Genomic DNA, 7,920 nt, shown 5'->3' on the forward strand with positions numbered 1-7,920 from the left:
AAATACCCCAGAAAGTGAATGGGAAAATCGCCCCGCCGGTAGCGTAGTGGTTATCGCACCAGACCGGTATTCTGGAGGTCGTGGGTTCGGATCCCACCTGGCGGGCATTTTTTCTTCACTTTCTTTCTTTCTTTCCAAATTCTTAATCTGTTTCAATGATCTACCACATCCTCCCCTTTGCTTTCCTAGGTTTTCTCGACTGCCAACCCTTATTTCTGTGTTATTTTCAACGAGCCCCTCATTTCCTATTCTGATTCGCTACATGCATAGCGAGGGCCTCTGTTCTGGCAGTCTTGTTGCCAAAGGGAGCTTAAGAGGGTTCAAAGCTGGTCGACCACTCTGGACATGTCGTAGACACTCGAGTCACGACCCGGGGGTTAAAAAGAAGGTCCCCTTCTCCCCGATTAGTCCGAATGGCGCTGGCTACCACCCCCAAGCACAGGAAACAAACATACCTAACATAAATACCCCAGAAAGTGAATGGGAAAATCGCCCCGCCGGTAGCGTAGTGGTTATCGCACCAGACTGGTATTCTGGAGGTCGTGGGTTCGGATCCCACCTGGCGGGCATTTTTTCTTCACTTTCTTTCTTTCTTTCCAAATTCTTAATCTGTTTCAATGATCTACCACATCCTCCCCTTTGCTTTCCGAGGTTTTCTCGACTGCCAACCCTTATTTCTGTGTTATTTTCAACGAGCCCCTCATTTCCTATTCTGATTCGCTACATGCATAGCGAGGGCCTCTGTTCTGGCAGTCTTGTTGCCAAAGGGAGCTTAAGAGGGTTCAAAGCTGGTCGACCACTCTGGACATGTCGTAGACACTCGAGTCACGACCCGGGGGTTAAAAAGAAGGTCCCCTTCTCCCCGATTAGTCCGAATGGCGCTGGCTACCACCCCCAAGCACAGGAAACAAACATACCTAACATAAATACCCCAGAAAGTGAATGGGAAAATCGCCCCGCCGGTAGCGTAGTGGTTATCGCACCAGACCGGTATTCTGGAGGTCGTGGGTTCGGATCCCACCTGGCGGGCATTTTTTCTTCACTTTCTTTCTTTCTTTCCAAATTCTTAATCTGTTTCAATGATCTACCACACCCTCCCCTTTGCTTTCCGAGGTTTTCTCGACTGCCAACCCTTATTTCTGTGTTATTTTCAACGAGCCCCTCATTTCCTATTCTGATTCGCTACATGCATAGCGAGGGCCTCTGTTCTGGCAGTCTTGTTGCCAAAGGGAGCTTAAGAGGGTTCAAAGCTGGTCGACCACTCTGGACATGTCGTAGACACTCGAGTCACGACCCGGGGGTTAAAAAGAAGGTCCCCTTCTCCCCGATTAGTCCGAATGGCGCTGGCTACCACCCCCAAGCACAGGAAACAAACATACCTAACATAAATACCCCAGAAAGTGAATGGGAAAATCGCCCCGCCGGTAGCGTAGTGGTTATCGCACCAGACCGGTATTCTGGAGGTCGTGGGTTCGGATCCCACCTGGCGGGCATTTTTTCTTCACTTCCTTTCTTTCTTTCCAAATTCTTAATCTGTTTCAATGATCTACCACATCCTCCCCTTTGCTTTCCGAGGTTTTCTCGACTGCCAACCCTTATTTCTGTGTTATTTTCAACGAGCCCCTCATTTCCTATTCTGATTCGCTACATGCATAGCGAGGGCCTCTGTTCTGGCAGTCTTGTTGCCAAAGGGAGCTTAAGAGGGTTCAAAGCTGGTCGACCACTCTGGACATGTCGTAGACACTCGAGTCACGACCCGGGGGTTAAAAAGAAGGTCCCCTTCTCCCCGATTAGTCCGAATGGCGCTGGCTACCACCCCCAAGCACAGGAAACAAACATACCTAACATAAATACCCCAGAAAGTGAATGGGAAAATCGCCCCGCCGGTAGCGTAGTGGTTATCGCACCAGACCGGTATTCTGGAGGTCGTGGGTTCGGATCCCACATGGCGGGCATTTTTTCTTCACTTTCTTTCTTTCTTTCCAAATTCTTAATCTGTTTCAATGATCTACCACATCCTCCCCTTTGCTTTCCGAGGTTTTCTCGACTGCCAACCCTTATTTCTGTGTTATTTTCAACGAGCCCCTCATTTCCTATTCTGATTCGCTACATATATATATATATATATATATATATATATATATATATATGTTGTTACGAAATGTTACTTGATGGCAGGACAATGATGAGGCGAACCTAGGGCGACGAGGAAATCATGTATTTACAAGATGTTGCCGCAGAGCGATGAGATCTATTTACAAGCGGCCATGATCGCTCAGGCCAGCCGCATCATCTTGGACATCTTCAGTGACGGGTTATGGCGCTATGGGGCATTGATAGGTGTTCCGTGACATCAGCCCCCCCCCGGCGGAAGACGACCGTCCCGCTCGAGGCCAGGGCAAAGACAGGGTGGCAACATGGATGAGCAAAGCGATGAGAACATGTACAATGAAGCCCTTGCGGCTACTGATGATGATAATGGTCGCAATGAGCACCGGCCCCAGAACACCTGTGACCACCGGCGACCCCACCAGGCAGCGTCCAAAGCTTTCGGAAAGGCGAAGGAGATCTGGGCGGAGGTCGTCGTCGGCTATACGTCTGGTCGTGGCTGGTCAGTTCGTCTGCTCTCGGCGGGGCATGGGCAGGGGACATGGGGCTGGGGAATGTCGCATCCCTGGCTTACCGGGGCTGGGCCGGGCCGACGGTTTCCAAGAGCCAGGATTAGACAACCTCATGAGGCGAGTAGGGGTGAAGCTCGTGGCCGGGATGGGACTGTACCCCGCACGGTCCACCAAAGTCTTACGTGGCGGCAGGACAATAATGAGGCGAACTATGTGTGACGATGAAGTGATGTATTTACAAGATGTTGCCGCCGAGCGATGAGATCTTTTTACAAGCGGCCATGATCGCTCGGGCCAGCCGCATCCTCTTCGCTGTCCTCGGTGACGGGTTATTGCACTATGGGGCATTGATAGGTGTTTCCTGATTAAATATATATATATATATATATATATATATATATATATATATATATATATATATATATATATATAAATATATATATATATATATATATATATATATATATATAAATATATATATATATATATAAATATTTACATAGATATATACAGTCGAGCGCTTGTATAACGAAGCGTGCGGGACCGCGGTAATTGTTCGTTATACACGTCACTTCGTTATATGCGTCGCGCACTAAATTGACACTCTATAAAGCAGATAAGCATATATAAGAAGAAGTTTATTCAATCTTACAAGAAGATGAAGGTTACAAAGCAGAATTATACAGACGAGGGTCCCATAGTCGAGACTGCACCAGGACCCTCGGTTAAATATTACATAGAAGAATAAAACACAGTGAAAGCCGCTAGAATCATATTATACAGTGGCATATTATAGAGCTATATGCGTTGCAGAGTAGTAATATAAATTATAAAAAAATATTTACAATATAGCAATACAAAATAAGTAGTATATATAGGGCGGACTCGAAGGGGGAGAAAAAAGGACAAATAGAATAACAGGAAACGCAATATTATACATGTAAAACTATAGTAATATTCAAAAGAACACTAAGAAATTTTCACGAGATAGAAAACACTAAACCGCGCATCTAGGTGAAATTTCTAAACACCCTATGCCACAAGAAACAAGAGCAGGCATAAGTACATTCACTCAGTATTAGAAAACACGATGAAGCAAAAAGGAAAAGAAGGAATTAAAGTGAAATGTAACATAAATTAATAAATACCCAGTGCAGAACTACAAACATACATTTCTTTGTACTTAAGGAACGTCGACAAGGTCGATGCGCTGATACCGTACTCCTCGGCTACGTCCTTTTTTTCTGGCCGCTCTACACGGCACTGATGATCTTCATCTTCTCATCGAGGCTGAATTGTCGTCGCTTTTTAGTCCCTGCCCCTTCACCTGCACTCATCGCGATTCCAAGACGTTGCAACACGAACACGGCGCAATCGAACAACCACGCTACAGATCAGGTCAGGAACACAATCGCTTCTCTCCGCAGTCAGGTAGTGCGCGCAAGCGCACACTTAGCTGACTCTTCTTACGCCGTTTTTATTCTGCCGCCTCCCCAGACAAGCCCGAAAACTCTCCTCCAAATCGTTATTGTCCTTTGTCCCTTCCTTCTCGCCACCGCCCTGTTATTCTAAAAAAAACTCAAATACACGCTTCATCCCAAATTTGCACACCGATCGCCCTTTTCCTTCTTTCTTCTAGCTAAAAAGTAAAAGTGCTCCGGGAACAGCAGAACAGCCAGTCAGGACTTGGGACCATGCCGACGTACCGCGCCTGTTTTGTGCCATTTCTCATGTTATTTATTAAGTGCAATGCACTTCTTAAGCCACCCTGAACCTGCGTCCACCGGCGATGTCCGCATAGCATTCCCACGTGGGGGATTGGCCAGGAATCTCCTCGTCTTCCTTGGCAACGGGGGGAGATGGGCGCGCGCTGCCTGGCCGCTGACATGGCACATACACGTGGGGGATTGGCCAGGAATCGGGCGTGAGAAGGGCTAATGCACCCGCTTAAAGGAGTACTGACACGAAATTTCAAAGCTGAGATCCGCTCTAGCAATCAAGTACAACGACAACACAAATAGGTGTCTGTGAATAAATGCATCTTTCTTTCTTGGTAGTTGTGTATGCGTGTGTGTGATCTCTCTTTCGCGAACATTACCGAACCGCGCAAATTCAACTCGTGCATTCGCACTTTCACATTCTTCCCCTCGGGGAAATGCGGGGAATTTTTTACACTGGAGACCCTGCTGCGACGGCGAAACTCGGTCCAGACTGCTTTTCCGCTGGCAGGAAAACAGTGAAGGGAGCTAAAAAAAGGAAGGCCACCCAACCTGGAATTTAAGAGGCGACATAGAAATTGTTTGTCGATGTCTTCCGCGCTACTATTTTGTCTATTCGGCGCCTGTCGACACAAGAAAGGCCGAAGGTACTACAGCTGGTTCAGCAGTAACCGCAGTCGGGCCACGCCGCCATTCTGTGCAGGCGTTTGCGCCCCCCAGTGATTGTGTTCTTCGCCCCGAGGGCCAAAGGCGCAATTAAGCGAACCGTCCCCTCTCTGGCGGCGTAAAAGAAATCATATGGGCTTCCCGGGGAGGAGTTTTGTGGGAGGAAACACTAGCCCTCGCTTATGCGCGCTGCCTGGAAAATATTTCGGAAGGACGGGGAAGGGGGGGGGGGGTCGAACTCCCTCCTCCCGCTGGCTACATTCCTGAGCAGCAGTGGAGCGGCATTATCGCCCTTTTTTATTTTTGTAGTTCTTTAAAAGATAGCCCTGGGTGACCTTGGTCTGGCCGTTTGCATTAGCCAGTGCCATCAGCGGCAGCAGCGGGCCGCGGCGACGCAGCCCCGAGCAGCCCGGTTGCTCGGATTCGGTTCGCTGCTGCGCGCTACAACGTGTGCGGCTAGCCGTATTCGTTAACAAACAACAATTCAGCGATTGGGAACGCATGATTTTCTTCGTTAAACAGGCAAATTCGCTGTAGTGGTATTCGCTGTAGTGGCGTTCACAATACATAGGAAACACCGGAATCTGGCCAGGCCATATGGCATGGTTCGTTGTACAGGCCATTTCGTAGTAGAAGCGTTCGTTGTAGCGGCGTTTGACTGTATATATATATGTAAATATTTACATAGATACATATATATATATTTATATATATATATCTATCTATATATATATATAAATATATATATATATATATATATATATATATATATATATATATATATATATATATATATATATATATATATATATATATATATATATATATATATATATATATATATATATATATATATATATATATATATATATGTTTATATATATATATATATAAATAGGGTTTGGAAATGAGGGGTTCGTTAGGAAATGCAGAAAGAAATGCCGGAAGTCTACAACGCCAAAGACCGTTAGTGACGTTACATTATATTTTGTTTTATTAATTACGTGAGAAAGAAAGAAAAGAAAACACGCGCCCAGATTGGGCACTCTTTAACCCCCCGGCCGTGACTCCAGTGTCTACAATATGTCAAGAGTGGTCGACCAGCGTTAAACCTTCTTTAGCTTCCTATGGCACCAAGACTGCCAGAACAGAGGCCCTCGCTATGCTTGTAGCCAATCAGAATCGGAAATGAGGGGCTCGTTCCCCTTCACCCCGAGTAGTCCGAGTGGCGCTCGCTACCACCCCCAAGCACAGAAAACAAAAATACCTAAACATAAATAACCCAGAAAGTGGAGGGAAAAATCGCCCCGCCTGTAGCATAGTGGTTATCGCACCAGACCGGTATTCTGGAGGTCGTGGCTTCGGATCCCACCTGGTGGGCATTTTTCTCCACTTTCCCTCTTTCTTTCCAAATTGTTTATCTTTTTAGATAACCTACCACATCCTCCGCTTTGCTTGCAGAGGTTTTCTTTGACTGCCAACCCTTATTTCTGTCTTATTTTCAACGAGCCCCTCATTTACCATTCTGATTCGCTACATGCATAGCGAGGGCCTCTGTTCTGCCAGTCTTGGTGCCATAGGAAGCTTAAAAGGGTTCAACGCTGGTCGACCACTCTTGACATGTCGTAGACACTCGAGTCACGGCCCCGGGGTTAAAAAGAAGGTCCCCTTCACGCCGAGTAGTCCGAGTGGCGCTGGCTACCACCGCCAAGCACAGGAAGCAAAAATACCTTAACATAAATAACCCAGAAAGTGGAGGGGAAAATCGCCTCGCCGGTAGCGTAGTGGATATCGCACCAACCGGTATTCTTAAGGTCGTGGGTTCGGATAACACCTGGCGGGCATTTTTTGTCCACTTCCTTTCTTTCTTTCCAAATTCTTTGTATATTTCAAAAACCTACCGCCAACTCCCCTTTGCTTTCCGAAGTTTTCTTGACTGCCAACCCTCACTTCTGCCTTATTTGCAATGAGCCCCTCATTTCCCATTCCGATTCGTATATATATATATATACAAATATATATATATATATATATATATATATATATATATATATATATATATATATATATATATATATATATATATATATATATATATATATATATATATATATATATATATATATATATGTATATATATATATATATAAAATATATATTTATATATATATACATCTATATATATATATATAAATCTTGATAAAGATAAAACTCACTAAGCGCCCGTAAATATTAATGTAACTTTAATTGTGACTCCGCTAATGTCGTATATCTGCTTGAGTGCACTGTTTGTAGGAAAGAATATATCGGCCAAACTGAAACGCCCTTCCGAATACGGTTCAATAATCACCGCTCTCATGCAAAAAGCAGCCCTTATTGGCCCCTGTCAAGACATGTGAACAGTCCCGGGCATGCATTTGAACATCTTAGTGGAACGATTTTAGAATCCGCCTTCAAAACGCACCACGACTGCGAGGTTCGGGAGTCTTATCTCATTTATAAGTTTGGGTTAGCCACACTTGAGATTAATGAAAGTTACGGAACAGTAACATGCTTATCCCTCGATTAAAATTTGTGGCTTCATAAGTTTTATAGCCATGTCCATTATTCGTACCCATGAGTTTCCAATCAGAATTCGCCGAAACTCTTCGAATACAGCAGCTTTATTAGCCTAATGCAGCTGAACAATGCCATTTGTCCTAGGGAAGGAGGACTCGTTCCCACCACCACTTAAGAATGTTTAAGTCTTTGTGATCTATTCATGTTTAACCTTTTCTGACCCTACCTATTTCCTGTTCAGTTGCTAGCTTCTGTGAAATGCTCTTTTGTGCCCCGTATCTATTCTCTTCATCCGCGGGGGGCACACCCATCTTCGCTTCTGCCCCAACCAGTCTCCCCAGCCACTGAATACCTTA

At 45.2% G+C, this 7,920-nt stretch overlaps 1 non-coding gene across 1 annotated transcript; it reads left to right on the forward strand.

The window, feature by feature from the left end:
* The first annotated feature begins 494 nt into the window (after positions 1-494).
* Positions 495-567, forward strand: Trnat-ggu (transfer RNA threonine (anticodon GGU)). The gene has a single exon. It is a non-coding gene; the product is annotated as a tRNA-Thr (tRNA).
* The last annotated feature ends 7,353 nt before the right edge of the window (positions 568-7,920 follow it).

This window comes from Haemaphysalis longicornis, unplaced genomic scaffold (genome assembly GCF_048455015.1).
Source record: "Haemaphysalis longicornis isolate Haplotype H1 unplaced genomic scaffold, Haemaphysalis longicornis Haplotype H1 scaffold_13, whole genome shotgun sequence".
NCBI classification, from domain to species: Eukaryota; Metazoa; Arthropoda; class Arachnida; order Ixodida; family Ixodidae; genus Haemaphysalis; species Haemaphysalis longicornis.